The following is a 24,016-nucleotide window of genomic DNA, read 5'->3' as shown; positions in this document are numbered from 1 at the left end:
TTTGGTAGTAATATAAGTCCATGCCACTCTCTCACTTCGTCTCAGCTTACCCTTCCCCCTCCCCGTGTCCTCAAGTCCATTCTCTACGTCTGCGTCTTTATTCCTGCCCTGCCCCTAGGTTCTTCAGAACCATTTTTTTTTACATTCCATATATATGCGTTAGCATACGGTATTTGTTTTTCTCTTTCTGACTTACCTCACTCTGTATGACAGACTCTAGGTCCATCCACCTCACGACAAATAACTCAATTTTGTTTCTTTTTATGGCTGAGTAATAGTCCATTGTATATATGTGCCATATCTGTAGCGTTGGTTTTGATCTGCCTCTCATGATGCCCTTTCTCTCATCTTTTCGGGGGAGTGACCCCTACTCTCCCCCTCACCCCCAACCCTGTAGTCCTGGTGGGGCTTGTCAACCACGGTAGGTTGCTAAGCAGGAGGAAGTTACCAATGCCCCCTAAACTAGGGAGAGTCCACCCTCAGAGGAGAGCCAGTTAGAGGGGAGAGATGGCACCCTGTTGACATTGTGTGAGCCCCTGGAGCCAGTCATCTCTGAACTCCACCCAGTAACAGGAGCTTATAAGCCCCGTCCCCCGCCAACGCCCTCCCCATCCTTTTTGGCTTGAACTTGTGGATTACTGAAAGCCCTGGCTCTCTTTTCCTTCCATCCTAGAAGGCAATGATGGTCTCTCTTGTCCCATTAGCAAAAGGGAAAGAGAAAGGGTGTTGCAGATAAAAAGTCAAAACTGGAAGATTTTATTTAACATGTTTCTACAATATCTTTCTATAATCAAATGCTATGCTGCCACTGAATGATGTAGAAAAATATGTAATAAGGCAAAATATCACCAAGGAACAATGAACATGTGTTAGTTTTGCAAGTAGAAAACAGTCTAACTGATGCAAAAGAAGTTTTGCATCAGGAAGACTGCTTGTAAGTCCAGTCTGGAGAACCTCAGAGCCAGTCCTAGCTGATAGGTTTCTTTCTTTCATTTTCTTATTTATCAAACACTCATAGAGCACTTGCTACGTGCCAGGCATTGTTCTAATTCTTTTAATCCTAACAGAGACTTTATGAAGTAGTTTCTACGATTCCCCCCATTTTACGGGTAAGGAAACTGAGGCCCAGGAGTAAAGTGACTTGTCCACAGTCACAGCGGTGCCTGATTGAAGCCCAACAGCCACTCCCCCAAGTCATGCTCATCAATTCCAGGATGCTGCCTTTCACAGGCATTTATTAACTGCTGTCTAGAAGGAGAGAAGTTATTATTATTTTTTTAAATAGTTATTTATTTTCTTTATTTTTTTGGCTTCGTTGGGTCTTAGTTGTGGCACGTGGGATCTTCATTGAGGCATGTGGGATCTTTTGTTGCAGCATGTGGGCTTCTCTTTAGTTGTGGCGTGCAGGCTCCAGGGCACGTGGCCTCTGTAGTTGCAGCACGCAGGCTCTCTCGTTGAGGTGCGCGCGGGCTCAGTAGTTGTGGCGTGCGGGCTTAGTTGCCCCTTGGCATGTGGGATCTTAGTTACCCGACCAGGGATCAAACCCGTGTCCCCTGAATTGGAAGGTGCATTCTTTACCACTGGACCACCAGGGAAGTCCTGAGAAGTTATTTTTAAAAAAGCCCACTACCACCTAGATTGCATTCAGTCATTCATTTTTTTTTCTTAAGGACGTAACCAGTTAAGGGAGAGAAAGAAATAGAAGAAAAACAGAGAAAGGGAAGAAAAGACAGATGCAGGAGGGAGGAGGTGGGAGGGTGAAAGGGAAAGAAAAGGTTAAACGATGCCCAAGAACACGTAGGATTAGGAGGTTGAAGGTAAGATGACATCAAGTGTATATGTCACACCCGATTTTCTCTTGGGCAGTAGTGAGTAACTCCTGTTAGAGCTGCCCTTTTACATTTTAATAAGTTGGTGAAGCACTATCCTAGCTCTTTGTTTTTATAATATATTTTTAGAATTGAGATATAATTCACATAACACAAAATTCACCCTTTTAAAGTGTGCACCTCAGTGTATATTCACTGTTTAATTCTAGGACATTTCTGTTACCCCAAAAAGAAACCCTGTACCCATTAATGGTCACCCCCTTCTTCCTCCTTCCCTCGCCCCTGGCAACTGTTAATCTGTCTGTCCAAATTTGCCTGTTCTGAGCGTTTTGTATAAATGGAATCATACACTGTGTGGCCTTTTGTGTTTGGCTTCTTTCACTTAGCATGATGTCTTCAGGGTTCATCCATGTTGTAGCAGGTGTCAGCACTTCTTTCTTTTCTATGACTGAATACTATTCCATGTGTGAATAGAATACCTTTATTTATCCATTCATCAGTTGATGGACATTTGGGTTGTTTTTGATTTGGGGCCATTATGAATAATGCTGCTATGAATGTTTGTGTACCAGTTTTTGTGTGGACAGTTTTCATTTCTCTTGGGTGTATACTCAGGAGTGGAATCGTGGGGTCACATGGCGACTCTTTGCTTAACTTTTTGAGGAATTGCCAAACTTTTCCTAGCTCTTTAACCTCTAATCCTTAAATGTCATTTATGGAAGGTTGTACAAATGTAGACTGGTGCTTCATCCTCTGGCTGCAGTGTCCTAAATTCTATGAGATGGTTTATGGTATGCCCTTTAAAATGGCCCCTCTTCCGTTGAAGCTGACCTGCCATGTGCCAACCTTCTGCAATAGGGGGTTGGCTTGTGGGTTCCTCCAGGCCACCTGGGGATGCAGTCTCCTGAGGGAGGATCACCGCCTCCCCCATGGTGATTCGTGACCAGCAATAAAGGGTCATCAGAGGGATGGAGTGGAGAAGGGCCCAGGTTAACCCAAACTGACAACGCTATTCCCCATCCCACAAAAGTGACCCCCCAATACCAAGATGCAGCTAAGACATTAAAAAAACCCTAAAACAGGTGATCCTGACTCTTTCCCAAGCTGCTCAGTCAAAAATGCCTGTTCTTGGCAATACAGTTAAGTCGCCTACGTACGAATGAGTTCCGTTCCAAGAGCACATTCGTTAAGTCCAACCTGTTCGTTAAGTCCAACAGAGTTAACCTAGGTATCCAACGAACACAATGACTCTATAGGACTGTACTGTAATAGGTTTATAATACTTTTCACACACATAATACATAAAAAACAAACATAAATAAAAAATTTCTTTAAAAGTTTTATTTATTTTTGGCTGCATTGGGTCTTCGTTGCTGCGTGTGGGCTTTCTCTAGTTGTGGTGAGAGGGAGCTACTCTTTGTTGTGGTGCGGTGGCTTCTCGTTGCGGAGCACAGGCTGTAGGCGTGCGGGCTCAGTAGTTGTGGCTCGCAGGCTCAGTAGTTGTGGCGCACAGGGTTAGTTGCTCCGCGGCATGTGGGATCTTCCCCGACCAGAGATCGAACCCGTGTCCCCTGCATTAGCAGGCGGATTCTTAACCACTGCACCACCAGGGAAGTCCCAAGATAAAACATTTTTAATCTTACAGGACAGTACCTTAAAAAGTACAGCAGTACAGTACAACAGCTGGTGCTTCTCAGCAGTACCAGCTACATCACCGCTGCTTTTACGCATGCTAACGGACAACCTGGGCTTGAAATAAAGATACTGTACTGTTGTACTCTATACAGTACTGTACAGTAAAGTATACCAAAACACAATCACTTGTAGAGGATGCACGCACATGACGGTGTACGCCAGACACATGAACTAATTTACGTGATTGGACATGTGAACGCACGTTCACATCTTTGAAAGTTCGCAACTTGCAGGTTCGTATGTAGGGGACTTACTGTAATTAAGGTTTGCGTGAGCCTTAAGGTCTATCGTGTTCTCACATGTAACTCACGGTGGGTCCTCAGCAGGACCTTGAGCTTGGGCGAGCAGTGACTCCTCCCATCCTCCTGATTTTACAGCCCAGGACACGGGAGGCGAGGAATTTGCGATTTGCTCCAGGTTAGGAAGTGGCCGTTAGTCAAGAACAGACTTAGCATTCAAACCCTTTGACTCAGAGTTCTGTACTCTTTTATTACGAGCTCTTGGCAGTGTTCACACTCATTTTAAAATCTAGATAAAGGTACTCTGTTTTTTTTTTTTTTTTTTTTTTTTTAAAGAATCAAGTTAGAGAGTTCGAGCTTGGTTTGAGGAAGCTTTGATAAAATTCCGGTTGGATCTTTGTCACGAGGGAGAGGGGTGGCCGTGTGTACCCCCAGTCCCATCCCGTGTGTACAAACACAGTTACCCAATATCTTTTTACAAGTTTATTTTCTATGTTTATGTGTGAGGTTTCTTACCCTGCTTGGCTGGTCTTAGAGTCTCACTTTGAGCTCTAAGAGGAAATAGAAGGATGTTCCTGTTATTTTAACTAGCTAGTAAATTCCAAACTGGGAGATAGGTTCAGCTGGGATCAGACACCCTTTACAGAAACTTTTGGGTTGTTTCCTTTTGTCTGAGTGTTTTAAAAATCTACCTAATTGAGGTTGTCTGGGAGTTTTTGCGGGTTTCAGAGATGCAGCTGTATATTTATACTTTGCTGTGATTAAACACAGGGACACATACATGGCCCTCCCCTCAAAAAAAAACCAAACCTCACTGCTTGGCTTTGCCTGAAAGTGGGATAACAACTATTTATTCATGAGCCAAAACCCAGGCACATAGGGGATCTTGCACAAGTAAGATGAACAAAATACTTTCAAATGTTTTAAATTGAATTGGGAAGGTATGAATAAGTATTTTGCCATTAACACATTAACAAAAAATGTAAACTGGGTGACTAAGCATTTGAAGAGGGCTTTTTGGTTTCCTCCTTACTTGTAGAAATTCTTGACTTAATAGGTAGATCTCAATTTAGCGTGCCCAAAGGAGCATGGATTCTGGAATAGTAGGTCCTCAAATAAGGACTTTTTACCGTCTCACTGTAGGAAAGGAGTTGCTCTTTAGGCTGTTAGCCCTTGACCGTGATGTAGCCTGTTACATACCGAGGTGGTCAGTTTCCAGCCGGGGTGCATCAAAGCAGAATGGGGCCTTGGAGCCCGTGGGAGGGCCTGGGAGTCTGCATTTCTGGCAAGTTCCTAGTGAGGCTGGTCTGTGGACCCCACTTTGAGTAGCAGGGAATCCACTTTCTGTCTCTTGAGAGGATTTTGCTTTGTAAAGCAAGATGTGAAGATCAGTCACAACGTGGGAGACTTGGCTAGGACCCCATCCCGGGGCATCTGTTCTCGGGTTGACCCGGGAAGTAGGCTGGGATGGGCAAAACATTCCATTTCTTATCCATCCTTTCTATTTTAATGCGGGTTTTGGTCACAAAGCCTGCTGGTTCAAAGGGCCTGGGGCTCACACTCTGGGCCCTTCCCAGAAAGTCCTGGCTTTGGACCAGCCGGAGCAAGTTTTATCACCGAGGTGGCTGCTCTGTCCCACAGAGACAAAATATAATGTGTCTCTCCACCTCACTGAGCCCTGGGGCTTTGCTCCTTTGAGGGCTGAGAGGTGGCCCTCATTTCTGGGGGTCTTAGAAGGCATTGCTCTCACACCCCCCTCCCTGAGCCCCGGCCACACGCACTGACTCCCTGGCTGCTGGTCCTGACCCAGCCACTGTCTGTCCAGCAGCAGGTGCGATGGTGTCCCCGGCAGGAACAGAGGACCCACGGGTGCCTCTCTTCCCCACACGAGGACCAGGCCGCCTATTGGACTGCTACACCTCTAGGAACTCGGAACGTGGTCCTAGGGGCCCTGGACTCTGCTTCATCTCAATGCCATCTATGTGATAGACCCCCCCAGGGCCAGGGCAGGGCTTCAGCATCTGGTTTTATGGCCTTGAAGGTTTCTTCCAAGCCTCTGCTGCTTCCTCCCTTAACTAAGTTTTCTAATGATCGGATTGGGGGCCCTTCTGGTCTTCGTGCTGCCTGAGCTTCCCTGGGCACCTTTTCCTTGGACTAAGCGGGGCATGGCTTTTGCTCCAGAGAAACCTGGGGGTTCTGTCATTCTTTCTGCACCCCCTTCCCAGCACTTCTCTGAAATACAGTTTGTTTTCTTTGCTTTGTGAGTGCCTTTGAAGATTCCTTACCAGTACTTGTCCCCATGCCCCTGGAAGATGGCTCTGGACATCAGGGTGTTTGCAGCCTTCAGCTGAGCAAGGCTTTCTGCCAGGGATGGACTGAGGGTTTTCTTTTGGTCTCCCACCCTCTGCCTGGGGCAACCAGTGTTTCTTGCGCCATCTTGGTGGAACGGCCATGGAATGTCCAGCCACAGTTGAGAACTCCCTTTCGAGACCTGGCTGTGCATCTCCGGAAAACACTCCTGATCATTGGTACCAAGTGGCTTCTCTTGCTGCAGAGCATGGGCTCTAGGCACGTGGGCTTCAGTGGTTGTGGCTCACAGGCTCAGTAGTTGTGGCATACAGGTTTAGTTGCTCCGCAGCATGTGGGATCTTCCGGGACCAGGGCTCGAACCTGTGTCCCCTGCATTGGCAGGTGGATTCTTAACTACTAAGCCATGAGGTAAATCCCAAGAAGAGTTATTTTTGAAGCCACAGATAGATGTGGAATTTTATCAAATGATGCCTTATCCGCATCTCTCAAGATAATCATATTTTAAAAGGTTTTTGAAATATTAATATGATTAATGATATTAATAGATTTTCTAGCAGGACATTGTTGAAATCAGAGCAACTTGCTGGAAAGAGCATAGGACAGTGTCTGGAAAGCCGGATTCCGGCTCTAGTTTGGTTCTTGGTTACAAATTTGACCTTGGACCAGCCCATATGCTTCCTTATTCCCTCTAACAGTATCCCAACGTTTCCTTCTCTGTCACGTGGGCATAGTTCTGTTTTCCTCCCTTTCTTGCTAGTGAGTTGGAAGGATCGCAGTGGATCAATAATTCTTTCCTTTACATTTGTTTAAATGCTTTCTCATCTGAACCGTGACACAAGTGTAAAATGAGGGGCATCACCATGTTCCTTACTGGACCATCATCAACCAGGAATTCATGTGTTGATTCATTCATTCCTCCAACAGATATTTATGGAGCAACTGCAAAGTGCTAGGAATTGTTCCAGACGCTGGGAATGCGGCTGTCAACGAAGTAGACCAGTTCCCTGTGCAGTAGAGCTGACATCCCAATAAACACACACTTTCACGCATATGTCAGCTGAGTGATACATAATGTGAAGCTATATGAAGCAGGGGGAAGGGGTGGAGAGTGAGGCAGATTGAGGGGGGAGGTTTACCTTAAGTGGGGTGGTCAGCAAAGACCTCTCTCATTTGAGCAGAGAATGAAATGAAGATGGGGAATGAGCCACCTGGAGATCTGGGGGAGGGATGTGCAAAGGCCCTGAGGACAGTTAGCCGTGCCCATGGAGCCCGAGTTGGGTGAGCTGGTGGGAGAGGGTGAAGATTTTGGGGGCTGAGAGGTCGAGGAAGGTCAGATGATGCAGGACCTTGTGGGTCTGTCATAGATGCTCTGTTCTTTTTTTTTTTTTTTTTTTAAGTAAGATGGGATGCCCCTGGCGGGCGTGTGGATGTTGTGAGCTGTGAGCAACATGGTCAGGCTTTCCATCCTAAAGGGTCACTCTGGCTGCCAGTGGAGGATGGATTGAAGCCGGTTGTGAGTCAAGGCCAGCAGACCTGAGGGGATGGAGGTCCAGCCTGGGCTGACACAGCGGAGGTGGTAAGGAGTGTTAGATTTAGGGTCCACATCAGAGGAGGCGCTGACAGATCTGCTGATGAATTGCAAGCCTCGTCTTAGAGACAGCTCCTTGGCTTTTCCTATGAGAAGGAAGTGTGTCAAGCTCCCCTTCTCCAAGACTGGAAATCTGGCCTGTATTTTCCACAGCATCATTGTGCTGAGTTGCGAGAAACCCCAGCAACTCTCCAAACTCCTGGCTGGACTGAGAGATGAAAATAACCCAGGGGTTCGGACGTCCCCACGAGAAATCCTGTTCTGAGGCCAAGCCCAGAAACACAGGCTACAGTTTGATCGGATCCATGGAAGAAGCCTCCGCCTCCCGTGGATCGTGGGAGGTTCATTTGGAAAGGAAGATGAGCAAGCTGGCACCACGCCCCCTGTTACGGTTGGCGGTAGTCACAGGATACTCCGCCACGGGTGACATCGTCATTAATAAAAGACAGAGCGCGTTTGGGAGGCATTTGCTTTAATTCAGGGCGTCTAGTCTTCCTGCAGACGTCCCTTTGTGCTGTCCTGTCTGCAGCCACCCCGTGCTGCTCTGGGGCCAAGTTGCTAATTTATGTCCTTGCCCTTTAAACTCTCCCTGCGACTCTGAACCAGAAAAAGTCTCATCTGTCCTCAAATGTTGCGGCTTCAAGTCTTCCCCCATGGTTTTCTGTTAGTGTTCCTTCCTTTGATCTTCTGTTGGAAATTTATTTCCTTCCCAGAGCTGAGGCATCCAGCTCTGAGCAATGCAGACACCACCCCCAGCCTTGGCTGGCGGGCGCCCCCATCCCCACAACCAGTTCTGAGCCTACATCTTGTGTGCTGATGGGGCATGGAGCTCGGAAGGTGGTACCAGAGCTGTGGGCGGACAGGAAAGAGAATGGCGTCGTGCCTGCACTGCCGGGCTTGTTCCCGCCACGTGGAGACAGGGAAGCACACGTAAAAATCATCTTGAAAGGCGAAGTCGGAAACATAAACAAATGTAAACCAGCAGAGCATGATGGAATGTTCATAGCTGCTCCCCTGCCTTTATGAGTTTAGGAGAAATCTGGCCAGCTCAGTCCCTGGCCTTCATTGTGGAGAACCTATCTGAGTAATGGGCAGAGAGGGACAGCGTTGGAGCAGTCTGGAAGGGTAGTTTTAGGAAGAAAAGAGAAAGGACTGACCTTGAGGGATTGTGTATGAGCGTCTGTGAGTCTGTCTGTCTTTTGGAGAAGGAGGTCTGCAGGGGGGGAATGACCCAAGCCATGGGGGCGTGGGAGGAATTTAAAGTCCTCTGGAGAAAGTAGGAAGGAGATTCCGGCTTTGGCTGCTGCCTGCGAGTCAGATTGAAAGGGAGGAGGGGAAGATTTTAAGTTTTGCTACGTGTTGTGAATGAAGCCCTTTTCTTCCTTTTAAAAGAGACTTTAGTAAAGATCAAATTGCTTTTATAACAATTTTTGGTTGCCTGAGTGATGTTTCTTCAAACGTGATACCACGGGGAGGTCATGGCTGTGAAGACAAGGGATTTGATGGTGAGTGGCAGTTATCTGTGTGTGCACGCAAACATGTACATGGATGCACATACGCAGCGTGGGTGGGGTGGATGATCAGGAATTCTTAACCTTCTGAGGAACTGCCAGAGGATTTTCCAAAGCTGGGGCACAGTTTACATTGCTGTCTGTACAGGGTCTTCCCATCCTTGCCAACACTTGTTATTTGTTTCTTTGTTTTTTGGGGGGTTTTTTTTTTGGCCGCGTTGGGTCTTCGTTGCTGCGCACAGGCTCTTCGTTGCGGTGCACGGGCTTCTCATTGAGGTGGCTTCTCTAGCTGCGGAGCACAGGCCCTAGGCACGTGGGCTACAGTAGTTGCCGCACATGGGCTTCAGTAGTTGTGGCTCACGGGCTCTAGAGCGCAGGCTCTGTAGTTGTGGCGCACGGGCTTAGTTGCTCCGCAGCACGTGGGATCTTCCCGGACCAGGGATCAAACCCGTGTCCCTGCATTGGCAGGCAGATTCTTAACCACTGTGCTAACCACTGCGCCACCAGGGAAGCCCCCAACACTTGTTATTATCTATCTTTTTGATTACAGGTCTTCTAGTGGGTGTGAAGTGGCGTTTCATTGTGGCTTTGATTTGCATTTCCCTGAAGGCTAATGATGTTGAAGATCTTTTCAAGTGCTTATAGGCTGTTCATATATCTTCTTGGGATAAAGGTCTTGTCAAAGTCTTTGCCCATTTTCCTCATATTGAGTTAAATAACAGATGTCTTTTTATTATTGAGTTGTATGTGTTCATGTACTCCAGATAAAAGTCCTTTATCAGAGAGACGATTTGCAAAAATTTTCTTCCATTCTATGGGTTGTCTTTTCATTTTCTTTGAGAGTGTCCTTTGAAGCACAAAAGGTTTTAATTTTGGTGATGTCTGTTTTTTCTCCCTTTGTCCCGTGTGCTTTTGTTGTTTAAGAAACTGTTGTCTAACCCAAGGTCATGAAGATTTACGCTGTGTTTTCTTCTATGAGTTTTATAGTTGTAGCTCTTACATTTAGAGCTTAGATCTATTTTGAGTTAATTTTTGTAAATGGTGAGAGAAAGGTGGCAGCTTCATTCTTTTGCATGTGGCTGTCTTGTCCCAGCACTGTTTGTTGAAAAGACTGTCCTCTCTCCGTTTTATGGTCTTGGCAGTTTTGTCAGCGAGGCATCTTTTAACCATTTTATGTATTTAAGTCATTGGGTAAGGAAATGTCCCATGTATGTCTGTTGACTGTATGTATGACTCACAGGGAGAAATCAAATCAGTCAAGGATCACTTACATTAAAAGATGCCTTTCTTGGAATTTTAAACAAGATTTTGATGAAAACTTTCACTGCAAGTGAAAATAGGCAACAAACAATGCAGTTGAATAAATATGTCATGAAACGCAGAGTTTTGTCTTCTGGCCCAGTTAAGGGTGAACAGGGGAAGCACTTGGCCTCGGCTTACTCTGGAATTCCATGGTCTGTGGACCGAAAATCAGAGCTGACTGCATCAAGTGTGGGTCCATGAGCACGAGGGCCCCCACGTCCTGCCCCGCCCCAAACGCCCCCCCCCATTTCTTCCTTAGCTACAGGAGGTCAATGCAGGGACAGCCGGGCAGCCGTCGTCTGGCGGACTCTGCGCAAGTTGTTTCTTGGCCTTGATTTAGGAAGGGGATTAGCGAATTATTTCCTCTAGAAGCCTCCACCGCAGAATGGAATCCTGGAGCGCTGAGGCCTCTGCCTTCCACGTGTGGGCTGGGCGGTGGAGCCGCCCCGGAACTGCGGGTGTGGGCCAGGAGGATGCATGCATGGCCTTGTGGGGACTCGGGGCCCCGGCTTGGGGCAGGGCCAGGTGCAGGGCTCCCAGGCCTGGCCCAGCTCCCTGGAAACTGGACCCAGATCCCCCTCCGGCTTGGCTGTTTCTGGGAGTCCACCCAAGCTGAAGGCCCCAGAGCCGAGGATTAGCTAAGCCCCAGATGTTTAGAACCCTGACTCAGTGTTTGTGTGTGCTCTGTTGAGAGCGTATGTGGCCCCGGAGGTGGTCCTGGAATCACTCAGATCTTTCTGTGGTTCTCGTGTTTCATCCCCGTTTCTAGGGAGAGGCTCGGCGGTTCCAGAATTTGCTCAGAGCTTTCTGCCCTGGTCCGCTCAGCCTGGTGGGAACTTGCCCAGTCTTGGGGGTGGGGCAGGGAGGTGGAGGCTCAGGTCTTGGAAGGGAATCCGGTCAGAGCTCTGGGCTTAGGGGACTTCTCTGCCCAGGTGCTGTGTTTCCTGGGGTCAGGTTAGTGTCTTTAAGATCAAAGTTCTCAAGTAAGCGGCATGTCCTCCAGCCTGGAGTCTGTCCCTCTGTGAGCGGACAGCTGAAATGCTTTCGGGGGAGCTGGGTGGAGCTGTTGATGATGAGGGTTCTGGAACAAAGACAAAGTGAGTATTTCATGTAGTGCTTCAAGCCCAGGTCTCCTCAAGACCACGGAGCCAGTAGCAAAAGCCCCCCAACCAGCACCCCCAGCAGCCCCCAACTGTGGGCTGTGCAGTCCCCCCACCAACCCCAGGAAACCACGAGTCCCCCTGATGTAAGCTGGAGCTGGGTCCAGAAAGGGGCTTATGTACAGGGTGGGGGTCACTGCTGCCTTCTTTCCAGGGCTTCCCGAGTTAACCCCAGTGTTCAGAGCAAAGAGGTGCCCACAGTCACGGAATGTTGCGTCATCTCAAGCGGGGGTGACAGATTCAGATGTCAGTAGGTCACTAAGCACCGAGGAATGATGTGCCATCGGAAACAGCGGCCACAGCCAATCGCAGGGAGCATGTGCCCAGCTGGAAATTTGAAATCACCCCGTTTTGTAATGTTGGTAATTGACTGAAACTGAAAACAACAGCTAGCAACCCAGTGTGCCGTCCGGAACTGAACCAACCTCTGCCTGCTTGCAGCCCTCTCCCTGCAGACGATGTTGGGTTCTAGGGGCAGGGTGACCCGCCCAAGGTTGCCAGGCTGGTCAGGAGCCTGCACTCACCTGGGTCTAGACACCCAGGCTCTGGTCTGTGTCTGGCCAACGCGGTTAAGGAAGATCACCCAGCTTAGGAAGGGGCAGGGCTGGGGTTTGAACCCAGAACTGGCTGGCTCTGGCCATTCTGCTCTCACTGGGATGGGAGGTGGGGTCTTCTGGTCCCGGTCACGTTCTCTTCCCAGACCTCCACCCTGGGATTGGTCCTGACCCTCAAAACAGGGCTGCTCTTTGACCAGCGAGCAGCTTCCCCGAACTCTGTGGACTTTTCAGGAACAAGAGGAGATCTTGAGGGTGTGTGTGTGTGAGAGTGTGTGTGTGTGTGTGTGTGTGTGTGTGTGTGTGTGTATGTGGGGGGCACGTGAATTCTCTCTCCCTCTTCTCCCTCACACCCATTTATTGTTCCTGGGTTTTCTCCCTGAGAACTCCAAGGAAGAGAACTGGAGAGTTGAAAGAGAAAGGAAATACAGGCACACCTCGGGTATTGCGTTCTTGTTTTTGTTTTTTTTAAACCAATTGAAGGTTTGTTGCGTTGTCAGATGATGGCTAGCATTTTTTAGCAATAAAGCCTCTTTAAATTAAGGTATGTACTTTTTTTTAGATATAATGCCATTGCACACTCATAGACTATAGTATAACATCTTTTATTCACACTGGAAAACCAAAAAAGAAAAAAAAAATCTTGCGACTCGTTTTATTGTGGTGGTCTGGAGCCGAACCCACCATCTCTCCGAGGTCTGCTTGTACTTTTCTCTGCCTGGGAAGCGGCTCCCCCTTTGCAGGAAAGGCCCGATTAACTGTGGTCTCCCTGAGTCCCTGGGTCGGTCACTACTGGCGAGCTGGTATCTGGGGAACCCGAGTAGTGTCACCTCAGGGCCTGCTGTGGGTTCCCCGCGGCTGAGAGGACTGCTCTGAGATGGAGAGGCGGGTGTCACGTGAGTCCAGGCCACAGACTGACAGCACCCTCAGCGGGCAGAGCCTGGGAGCTCACCGCGTCCACCTTGTCCAGGCCCCTCTGGCTCCGTCCGTGATGGGAACTGAGGTGGAACATCAGGGTGGGAAGGGAGTGGGGGGCGGGAGTATTAATAAGTAAAGCAGGGGGGAGGGGCTTTAAAAGATTTACTAGTTCAGTATTTTCTGGATGTTTCCTAGTCCTTTAAGACTGGTCCAGAGGAAGGCCAAACAGGAGTTACTCTAAGTTCTCTACCGGCTCCCACCCTCAGCTGACCCCTCACCGCCTGGTTTCGTTCCCAGCACCACCCTGACCCTCCCACCCCCGCCCCCATCACCCTGTCACCATTCACGCCTCTCTTTCGTCCTACTGGGAAAGGAAGAACAATCTCCTTGTTCCCCCCCAACTTTTTAAAATAAATTTATTTATTTTTGGCTGCTTTGCGTCTTCGTTGCTGCACGTGGGCTTTCTCTAGTTGCGGCGAGCAGGGGCTACTCTTTGTTGCAGTGCACAGGCTTCTCATTGCGGTGGCTTCCCTTGTTGCGGAGCATGGGCTCTAGGTGCACCGGCTTCAGTAGTTGTGACTCGCGGACTCTAGGGCACATGGGCTTCAGTAGTTGTGGTGCACGGGCTTAGTTGCTCCGCGGCATGTGGGATCTTCCCTGACCAGGGCTCGAACCCGTGTCCCCTTCATTGGCAGGTGGATTCTTAACCACTGCACCACCAGGGAAGCCCTTGTCCACCCCTTTTAATCATATTATATATGTAATTGTGCAACCTGCTTTTCTTTTCTTTTCTTTTTTAAGGCATTTAAAAAATTTTTATTTTTATTTTTGGCTGCGTTGGGTCTTCGTTGCTGCGCACGGGCTTTCTCTAGTTGTGGCGAGTGGGGCTACTCTTCCTTGCGGTGCGCAGGCTTCTCATTGCGGTGGCTTCTCTTGTTGCGGAGCACTGGCTCTAGGTGCGTGGGCTTCAGTAGTTGCGGCACGCGGGCTCAGTAGTTGTGGCGCACAGGCTTAGTTGCTCTGCAGCATTTTTTCTTTAAACTTAATATATGTTAAATATCTTTCTGTATGAGTAGGTGTATCTAAAGCATTATTTTTAGTGTTTGCTATTAGTTCATCATTTGGGTGAACTATTTATTATTTATAATCCCCTAGTGATGGACACTGAGGTTGCTTTCTTCTTTTTCCTTTTTTTTTTTTTTTTGGCTTTTGCTAAAATCGCTGAAGCCAGCATTCCTAGTGAGGCATCCTCTCCTGGAAAGAAGCATGCTCTGCAATTACACCTGTGGTGTACATTTTGACCCATGCTATCGTTGCTCCTCAGAAAGGTGGTACCAATTTACAGCCCTTGAGAATGCCTGCCACCCTCTTCACTGGCCAAGACTCGGGTCTGCAGGCCTAAAGGAGAAACATGTGAAGGAAAATTGGTGCAGTGCGTTCTACCAACGCCCTTATGCCTGAGACACCTTCTCCCTCTCCAACACTGATCCTGCCCCTCCCTGCCCCTCCCAGGAAGTGGGCTGCTCTGATGCAAAGAGGGCTGGAGTTGAAGGCCTAGGTCTGAATCTTGGCTCTGTACATAACTGCTTAAGGAAAATCTCTTGACTTCTCAGTGACTCTGTTTTCTAATCTTTAAAATGGGAACTCTGGGACTTCCATGGTGGCACAGTGGTTAAGAATCCACCTGCCCCTGCAGGGGACACGGGTTCAATCTCTGGTCCGGGAAGATCCCACATGCCGCAGAGCAACTAAGCCCATGCACCACAACTACTGAAGCCCACGTGCCCTAGAGTCCGCAAGCCACAGCTACTGAAGCCCGTGCACCTAGAGCCCGTGCTCCGCAATAAGAGAAGGCACCACAGGGAGAAGCCCACGCACCGCAACGAAGAGTAGCCCCCGCTCACCACAACTAGAGAAAGCCTGAGTGCAGCAACGAAGACCCAATGCAGCCAAAAGAAAGAAAAGGGAACGCTGATACTTGCCTTACAGAATTACATACTTAGCACATAGTGGGTGATGACTAAATATTCATTTCTTTATTTTTAATCATCCCTCAGTTATTTCAGTGCACGTAACTTCTCTTCCATCCCCCTGACCCCTGGCACCTCCCTTGTCACCCTCATCTGTCTCTTCATCCACCACGGGGCGCCTTTATACTTGCAGACTTAAGGTATGAGTGGTTTGAGTCTTTGAGTCCATGGTAGTAACCCAAGCTCTTCAGTGGGTTGTTTTTCGGCCCTCAGACACCTAGAAAGTTGGATGAATGCATGTCAGAATCATTGTGTTTCCTTCTGTCAAACTAAAGGGAGGTCTTAATGAGATCTGTTGCCACCTGCAAATGATGTTTTGGGCTAGGTGAGAGAGGGACCCGTATCTGCCAGCAGGAACTTGTCCCTGTGTGTGGGGTGCATAGGATATCTCGACCCTTTCCTTTGGGATTTGGTAACTGTGTCCAGGAGGCTGCATTTCCCTCTCAGACCCGTCCTGTTGGGTCTCACTTAGGACCCATGTGTGCAGGTTTCTGAGTCCTGCCGTCGGTGAGGACCAGTCTGTGCCGGGCTGTACTTTTCCTTGTCCACCTTCGGCCCGGCCTGTCCTTGTCAGAGGCTTGTGCAAGGCCCTGGCACCAGGGGCCAGTTGGAGCCGGGGGCCTAGTGGGGAGCCCTCTCAGGCACAGTGACGGCTCTGTTTCCTCTCCCACCTCGCCGGGGTGGGGGGCGGCCCGTTCACTGCAAGGAGAGTCACGCATTCCCCCCTTGAGATAAGAATAGAGCCCGACTGTGCCCCGGGACAGAGTCCAGCTTCTTCACCGGCCCTCTGAGGCCTGGCAAGGGCTCGAGATGGTACTGGCATGAGTGGGCCCTGGCCGTCTGCCCCGCCAGCCCCTTGTGCATTGTGTGGCCGGGACACTGGGTGCAGTGTGTGCGCCTGCCCTGCTCCCTGCCCCTCAGAGCCCACTGTCTCCAGGCTCTGCTCAGGATGGAGGGGCTTGGCCTAGAATCAGCTGCCCCAGGGCCCTGCTGTGCCCCTTCCCTTCCCTGGGGCCTAGAACTCCACCCTCCCAGCCTTGAGACCTCCTGTGCCAGGCCTGCCTCTTCCTGGAAGGGAGGAGCTGGGACCAAGGAGAGGATCATCCAGAGGGCTGGGCATTGAAGGCAGCAGCCCGGGGACCCAGTGGTCTCTTCCTGCCCCCCCCCCCGCAAGGGACAGGAAGCAGGAAGCAGCCAGGGCCATGCCTCCACCTTAGCCCCACCTGTGTCTGAGGTGGGAGCTGGAACAGGCTTGCATCAGGCCAACAGCAGGACTGGACCAGGAGCTGTTAACCAGGCGCGGGGCATGGACTGTCCCCTGGCTCTTCTGTGATCGTGTTGGGTGATTCCTAGTGTACTTTCTAGTCTTCAGATTCTAAGGCTGGGCTTCTCAAACCGTGGTCCCTGGACCAGCATCACCCCCCAGACCTGCTCCGTCAAAAAGCAGGAGTGGGGCGCTGATATCTGTGTTGAACATGCTTTCCAGGGAATTCAGTTGCACGCAGGAACCCCAGGACCCCTGCTCAAAATAGTTTTCAGTGCTTTCTGGGGTCCAACAGGTGACTCATGAGTGTTGAGGCTGTGGTAACCTGAGGGGCATGGCCCCATCTAAGGATATTCAGATAAAGAGATATTAAAATATGTTTAAATATGGAGTCCCCCATTTAACCTTAAAATGATACAGATCTCAGCCTGCACCTTTACACATATTTCAGTTAATTCTGCGGCGTGTCAGGTCGTGTTTGGGGTTTACTGGGTGAGAACAACCAGGGCTGATGGCAATCAGTAACTGGTTTGTGCAGTGGAGACGTGGTTGGGAGCCAGGGTTTTCCACTCTCCCCCCACCATGGCTGTTAAGCAAACCTGCCACACACATCACCCCAAGTGTTTGGGACGATGCCTCCAGTGAAGGAGGTCTGGGTCCCTATCTCAACACGTGAGGGTTTCTAAGAGATGCTGGCTTAGGCACTAGCTGCTTCTCCAAGGAGAAGGCACTATTTGCAAGTCTTCAGTGGGAGGGCAGGATGAAAGCAAGCACAGCGGCCTACCGTTTCTGAGGCTGAACTGTTTGCGAAGCGCTGTCCTTGGCAGGGTGGGTCTGGGCGAGCCAGACCACCGCAGTTCACAGATGGGAAAGCCCACTCTTGGGGTTTGGGTCACATGGCTCATCATTAAGTGGTGTCCCCTGATGTTCTTTTCCCTCCATGTTGCCACCTGCAAGAGCCATGGTGCTGATGGCATTTGGAGCATGGGGCTTTGATGGTGCTGGTGGGGGGTGGATGTTGTGTGGCGACTAGCGTGTCACGTGCTTTGGGGGCTTTGTGTCAGGGGCCCACAGAGCTCCAGGCAGCCCTGGGTCCACTGCCTCCCAAGTCCTCCCCTAAGACAATGGGTCTCCGTGGATTCTGAGATGTCTGTGTTGTGCCCTGGGTGGGAGGGTTGCTGAGTTCCTTGCTGGGGTGCTAGAGGCACCCCGGAATCCCCTGGCCTTCTGAGACTTTGATGGAAAGCATGGGGTTGGAGAAGCCTGGGAGAGGCTGACGAGGAATAAGCAAGCAGTCTCAGTGGTACACGGTTAGATCGTCAGTACTCCCCCCATACCTATACTTTATTTTCTCAACTAATGAACGGGCCTGTGCCCACACAGGTGGATAGGCTGTTTTTTAATTCATTCATTTCAAATTAATTTATGTGTTTGGTCCCTGACCAGGGATCAAACCCGAGCCCCCTGTAGTGGAAGTGTGGAGTCTTAACCACTGGACCGCCAGGGACGTCCCGTGGTCAGTTTATTTTAAAACAGATCTGTCCAATCAAAAATATTTAATAATACTAGACAGCATTTATGTAGCCCCTGCTATTTTTTCAGGCGCCATTCTAGATGCTGTATCTTTATGTACTCACTCATTTCATCCTTGCAACAAACCTATGAGTACTACCAGGCCCATTTTACCTATGGGGAAACTGAGTCACAGAGAAGTGAAATCATTTCTTCAGGGTCACCCAGTCAGCGACAGGGTTTGTACCCAGACCATCTCTCTCCAGAGCCCGTGATCTGACCCACTGGTTGCTAGACCGATTCTGTACCGGTCTCCCACAGAGGACCGTGGAGCCCCTGAAGCTCCGTGCAGCTGTGAGGTGTGGAGAGCTCAGAGCATCTCTGATGAGCGTCATCACTGTGGTCTGCGGATTGAGTCCTGGTCTAGCTGAACCACTTAGGGGAGACTCAGTAACATGGCAGGAAGGAAAAGCGATGGTGCCCCATCTTCTCAAGTGCCCCCCAGTTTTAGGGGGAAATAAGACTGGAGGGCTGGGCTTCCCTGGTGGCGCAGTGGTTGAGCGCCCACCTGCCGATGCAGGGGACACGGGTTCATGCCCCGGTCTGGGAAGATCCCATATGCCGCGGAGCGGCTGGGCCCGTGAGCCATGGCCGCTGAGCCTGCGCGTCCGGAGCCTGTGCTCCGCAACGGGAGAGGCCACAACAGTGAGAGGCCCGCGTACCGCAAAAAAAAAAAAAAAAAAAAAAAAACTGGAGGGTTTATGGCAGGGAAGAGGGAGCGAGACAGTGGCTGGGCCAGCTCCTGGTGGCCTCTCCTCCCCGTTGGTGGCTGTGTCGTCCACCCGGGCCTGGGGCCAGCACTGGTCCAACTGGCTCACAGCTGGATGCAGAGTGGGAGGAGAGGGAGGGTCCAGAGGCCAAAAGACTGTCAGGGATGTGCATCAGAGGCCAGCCTTGACTTTCCTCCAAACAGGAAGAGCCTTTGTGCTCAGCTCGCTTGTAGTTCCCCAGTGGTTAGCACCACTGATAAGAGAGTTGCACGTTGTGGTCAGAGGTGTGAGCTGCCAAACGCCTTTTGTCCCCAGACAGCCCAAGTGTGACATCCTCCCCTGTCATCCTCTGCTCCCGGGCCGCCGTGGCCCCGGGAGTGAGCACAGCCGGCTGAGAGGAATCAGAACCTGCCCGACAGAGGTGCTCAGAGCGGAGGGGAGGGCAGGGCCGGCAGAGCCCCCTGGGGGGTGGTATTAGGGGGGGGCTGGTGCTCCTCGAGAAGATGTTGAGTCTGAAACGTGGAACAGACAAGTTCATCCAGAGGCCCTAAAACCAGTCGATGCTTTGGGATGGTGACCGGGCCAGGTGTAAGGACAGTCTATGGGCAGCTTCCAGAGAGACCACTGAGTTGTGGTGTCTACTAATCCAGGTCATGGTGGTGATGGGGACATGAAGTAGGAGGGAGGAAGTGGGTTGGGGACTTGGACCAAGAATCAGACGGTCTTGGGAGGATCCCCCATTGTGATGGGCATGCTTGCAGGAATCCTGGGAGATGGTCACCCTTCTGGAACTACCAGCTGTCTTAACTTCTGTCTCCTTGAATAAAATGTATAATAAAATGTAATAAATTGTAAAATAAAACGTCTTCAGAGAGCGGGGAGCACGTGGGGCTGCCCTAGGGTGAGCACTCAGTGACGGTTGAAGGGGAAGGAGGGGAGGAAGGTGCTGAAGAGCGAGAAGGATCGTCCACTGTGACTTGGAAGCCGTTGTAACAGTTCGAACTATTAAAAGTTGCTGCCCACCCTCCCAGTCTACCCTGACCTCCTGGTTCCCCTTGCTCTATTTCTTTTTCCTCCATCACTTTCTAATACTCTTTATAGTTTACGTATTTATTGTTTTCATTGTGTGCTCCCCTTACCCCCATGCTGGAATCAATGCTCCACAAACGCAGGGTTTTTTTCCCCTTTTATTTGATCACTGCCATGCCCCAGAGGTCTAGAAGCAGTGCCTGACCCTGGGCAGGTCCTCACTAAATATTTGTCGAATGAATGAATGGATGAATGGATGAAAGTGCCCGGAAAGGGCTTGGTTTGTGCCGTTGGGCCATGGGAATCCAGCTTGCAATAGATGTTTCAGCATGTTGTCCCCTGGGAGGTGCCCCACAGTCTGGCCACCTGCCCTTGACCTGCTTTGTCCTTCTGATTTACTGGGCCCCTCAGGTAGGACCATACTGATACCGTCCAGTAGCTTGGACACAGGAAGGCTTTCCAGGACTCATGGGCAGGACACTGAGGGCCCTCGAGGGCCAGGCGGAGACCGACTGGGTAGTGAGGTGAGCCGTCCACAGCCAAGGATCCTGGAGCCTGGCGTTTGACGCCATTCCTGAATCCGTGCCCCGCTCCCCCGACCTTCCCCACAACTGGGATTCCCACCCTCTGGGCTGTGAGAAGTAGAAAAACGCCTGGTTGAGCAATTGAGGACTGAGATGCAATCCCTGTTGACTCAGCCTCTGCCTTCTTGTCTTGCAACTGGTGCCCGACCCACAGAATTAATCCGGGTCATCGTGGCTGGCTCCACACCCGGGGCCGACGTGGGGCCCAGGCGCGTCCCATTACTCTCAGGGTCAAGTCCAGACGCCAGTTCTCAACCTGGTGGTTGGACCCAGCCCAGACCCCTGGCAGCACCCCCACCCGCCGCCCCCATGCCTGCCACAGTGAGAGCCTTCAGCTGTGGTCGGCAAGTCCATTTCCAGTCTTTGCTCAGTTTTGCCCTTGACCTCCTGACCCATATCCAGTTGGCATTGCTGTTCAACCTGTGCAAGCCTCACGCCACCCGCAGGCTGTCTTGCTCAGTAAATGGGAAGTCCATCCCTCCAGCTGCTGTGGCCAAAAACCTTGACACACACCACTCCCCCACCGCCTTTTCTCTCACGTCCCATGTTCAGTTTCTCAGGTCAACATGTGGGCTTCTCCTTCCAAATGGATTTTTTAAAAAATCCAACCACTCCTCACCGCCCCCACTGCTGTCATCTTGCTCCGAGCCACAGCCGCCAGCCCTGTGCCCTTGAACTAGTGCAGTTGCCTCCTGACGGCTCTGCCAGACCCCAGTCTGTTCTTTTCAAATGATAAGTCCGATCGTATCACGCTGCTCCTCAGAACATCCCGATGGGCCCCCACGATGGCAGAGTAAAAGCCGAAGAAGCCCTCACCGCAGCTGACGAGTGTGACATGGTGGGGCCCGTGACCTCCCTGACCTTGGGGGCCTCTCCTTCCCTGCACCTCACTCATCCCTCTGCTGCACAGTGGCCTCGCTGGCGTTCCTGCGGGTGTTCCAGGCATGCTTCCTCCTTAGGGCCTTGGCAGCCCACGTGGCTAGTCCCTGTGGTGGGCTGAGTAATGGTCTCCCAGAGACGTCCACGTCCTAATCCACACAGCCTGTGGATGTTACCTTACGAGGCAAACAGGAGCTTGCAGGTGTGATTTGATTAAGGCTCTTGAGATGAGGAGGTGATTTTGGATTATTCAGGTGGGTCCAGTGTAAGGACAGAGAGTCCTTATAAGAGGGAGGCAGGAGGGTCAGGTCAGGAGTAGATGTGACGGCAAAGGCAAGAGGTTGAGGATGTGACGAGAGGGCCACGAGCCAGGGACTCACGGGCAGCCTTGAGGAGCTGAACGAGGCAGGGAAGCGGGTTCTCTTCCAGGGCCTCTCGAAGGAACCAGCCCTGCTAATACCGTGACTGTAGCCCAGTGAGACCCCTTTTTAGACTTCGGACTCCAGAACCGGAAGACAGTACATTTGTGTTGTGACTTTAAGCTTCGTCGTTTGTGATAACTTGGTACAGAGCCCCCAGAAGCTAACCCACTCTTTCATCTCTGTTGACTCTCTGGCTCACGTTGTCATGCCCACCCCTTTATACTGCGTTGCTCTTTTTCTCCATCACTTGTCCCCTTCCAACAAAACTGGGTCACTTACCCGCCTCTCAGGCTGTGGTGTGTCTGTACTCACAGGGGTGTAAGTTCCACTACATTACGTGGCGTTGTCGGAGTCTAAGGGACCCCATTGATCTCTAAATGCAACCTCTTGTTTCATCAGAGCAAGATGAAGATGACCTGGAGACGGGGAGAGGCCTGCTGAAAGCTAGGGCATTGCCTTGGTCGTTTCTAGAGCCCCCAGGGCTCAGACCTCCTGCTGCTTCTGCTCTCCAGCTGCCTTATCTCTTTGGGCCTCCTCCTCCCCCACTGCCACACCCAGGGACAGCAGGGCCTTGCTCGCAGCAGGTGCTTAGAACTTGAAGGCTGGGAATCAGTCTTGGCAGAGGAGTTGGTGGGTGAGGCAGTGTCTTACAGGAAGCTGGGAGGTTCTCCCCAGGGAGCAGGGATGGGGATAGGCTTGTCTTGTCCCCAGCAGCTTGTGTGGAGTATGGGGTGTTTAGAAGAAGGAAAGGAAGAAAAGATGAAACGGTAGTGATGGGCAAGCAGGTAGGACAAGCGTCGTGTGCCCACGATGGGCACCTAGACTTGAGGACACCAAACAGCATGGCTCATGGCCAGGGGGGAGCAGAGAAGGATAAGGCAGACCTTCTTTCAAGAGGGCCTGGGATTTGCTTCCCCGGGACACGGCTGCGTGCTGTAGAGGGTGACTGGTTGGCTGTTAGGAAGACTCCTTCCTGCTGTCTTCTCCAGAGAAGACACATTTTGAAACACTTCCTGAGTTGGAGAGGGGAGGTGACATTTGGCCCCCCTCTCCCCAGGCTGCTGATGAAGTGTGGTTGGTGATGAACCTACAGCTGTGTTTTTGCACTGCTCCCCCCCCCCACCCACCCACCCCCGCTCATCCACCCACCAGTCCCACCGGGGCTCCCCTCCCTCCTCCCCCCTCCCCCCTCCACGGTCCTCCCTCTGCTGGCGGGTGACTCACTCTGCTCTTGTGCAACGGCCCGGGCTCTCCGAGCAGAGCTGTTTTCCTCCGTGCCATAAGCTCCCCTCCTGATTTATGTCTTTCCATTTGGGTTAATGTTTTCCACATTTGTGTCTGAAGATTAGTGTGTGGTTCATGCCTGCAGCCACCAAAACTCCAGTGCCCAGCTTGGGTCTGGCCTGGAGAAACCAGCCAGCCAGCCAGCCAGCCAGCCGAGGGCAGCTTGGAGCTTCACCTGGAGGCCGTTCTGTCTCCAGCAGGAAGAGGGCAGAGGGAGGAGTGCAGCCCTGTGAAGGGCACACAGCGTGGAGGGTGTGAAGAGGTAATTGCCCGAGCCTGTGACTTCCCATCAGAGAAGCTGCACCGTCTCGGGGAAGTGAAAGGGACAAGTTGTAGGGCGTGGAGAAGTGTTACGGCTGTGGCTTTGGAAGCTGTTGGACAACACATCGTGTGTGTGTGTGTGTGTGTGTGTGTGTTTCATTTTCTGTTTGTGGAACAATAATATTACCTTCGTTGCTATGGTGGTGTTGCAGGCGTGCCTAATTGGACACAGGCCTGATTCAGGCTGGTGTCCATAGTGATTATCGGACGCAGCCGTGGGACTCGCTTGCATTTGCTCCCCTAGTGTGAGAGGCTGGCGGGGTATCATTGCCCTGGCAGTGGGCGCCCTGGGGTGGGGTAGCACCCCGGTCGGAAATGGACCCAGAAGCTGGGATTTAGGCAGGAGCAGGGCTCTTCCTGGTCATTTCCAAGTCTGGAGCACAGCCCGGGGTTGCTGAGGGCCAGGGCTTTGGCAACTCCTCCTCGGAGGCCCGGGACCACAGGGGAGGTGACACCTGCTACAGGGTGAGGAGACAGAGGCGGCCGTGGCACCTGGGGGCTCAAGGCTGCGGTGCAGCTGGTCCCCTGGGCCCACTCACCTGGCAGGTGCTGTCTTCCCACCGAGGTTGTAGCATCCATGCAGAAGGGTTTTCACGGGGTAAGTTTTAAACTCTTTGTTGAGTGTACATATCCAGAAGTGGATCTTTGTTAATTTTACTCTTACTGAATAGGTCATATACAGATGAATTCTGACATTCATTACGCACTAAAAAATATAGAGTGAACGTTGGCCTGCCTCCTACCGTTTGTCCTCTGCCTCTTAATTCCCCTCCCCAGAGGTGAGCAAGTTACCAGTTTCTTGTGGGTATAGAGGA

At 51.1% G+C, this 24,016-nt stretch overlaps 1 protein-coding gene across 4 annotated transcripts in view; it reads left to right on the top strand.

Annotated features, from left to right (window-relative positions):
• Positions 1-24,016, top strand: part of GAS7 (growth arrest specific 7) — a 205,032-nt gene that overhangs the window by 34,939 nt on the left and 146,077 nt on the right. Inside the window, exon 1 of one of the 4 annotated variants that reach the window (XM_081219273.1) lies at positions 23,007-23,142. The exons of the other annotated variants lie outside the window; for them this stretch is intronic. The gene's annotated coding sequence lies outside the window, so the exon portion shown is untranslated. Of the gene's footprint in view, positions 1-23,006; positions 23,143-24,016 lie in introns of those variants that run through there. 4 annotated transcript variants of the gene reach the window in all.

This window comes from Mesoplodon bidens (assembly GCF_964165515.1).
Source record: "Mesoplodon bidens genome assembly, chromosome: 19".
Classification (NCBI taxonomy): Eukaryota; Metazoa; Chordata; class Mammalia; order Artiodactyla; family Ziphiidae; genus Mesoplodon; species Mesoplodon bidens.
This window is presented reverse-complemented; position numbering and strand designations above follow the sequence as displayed.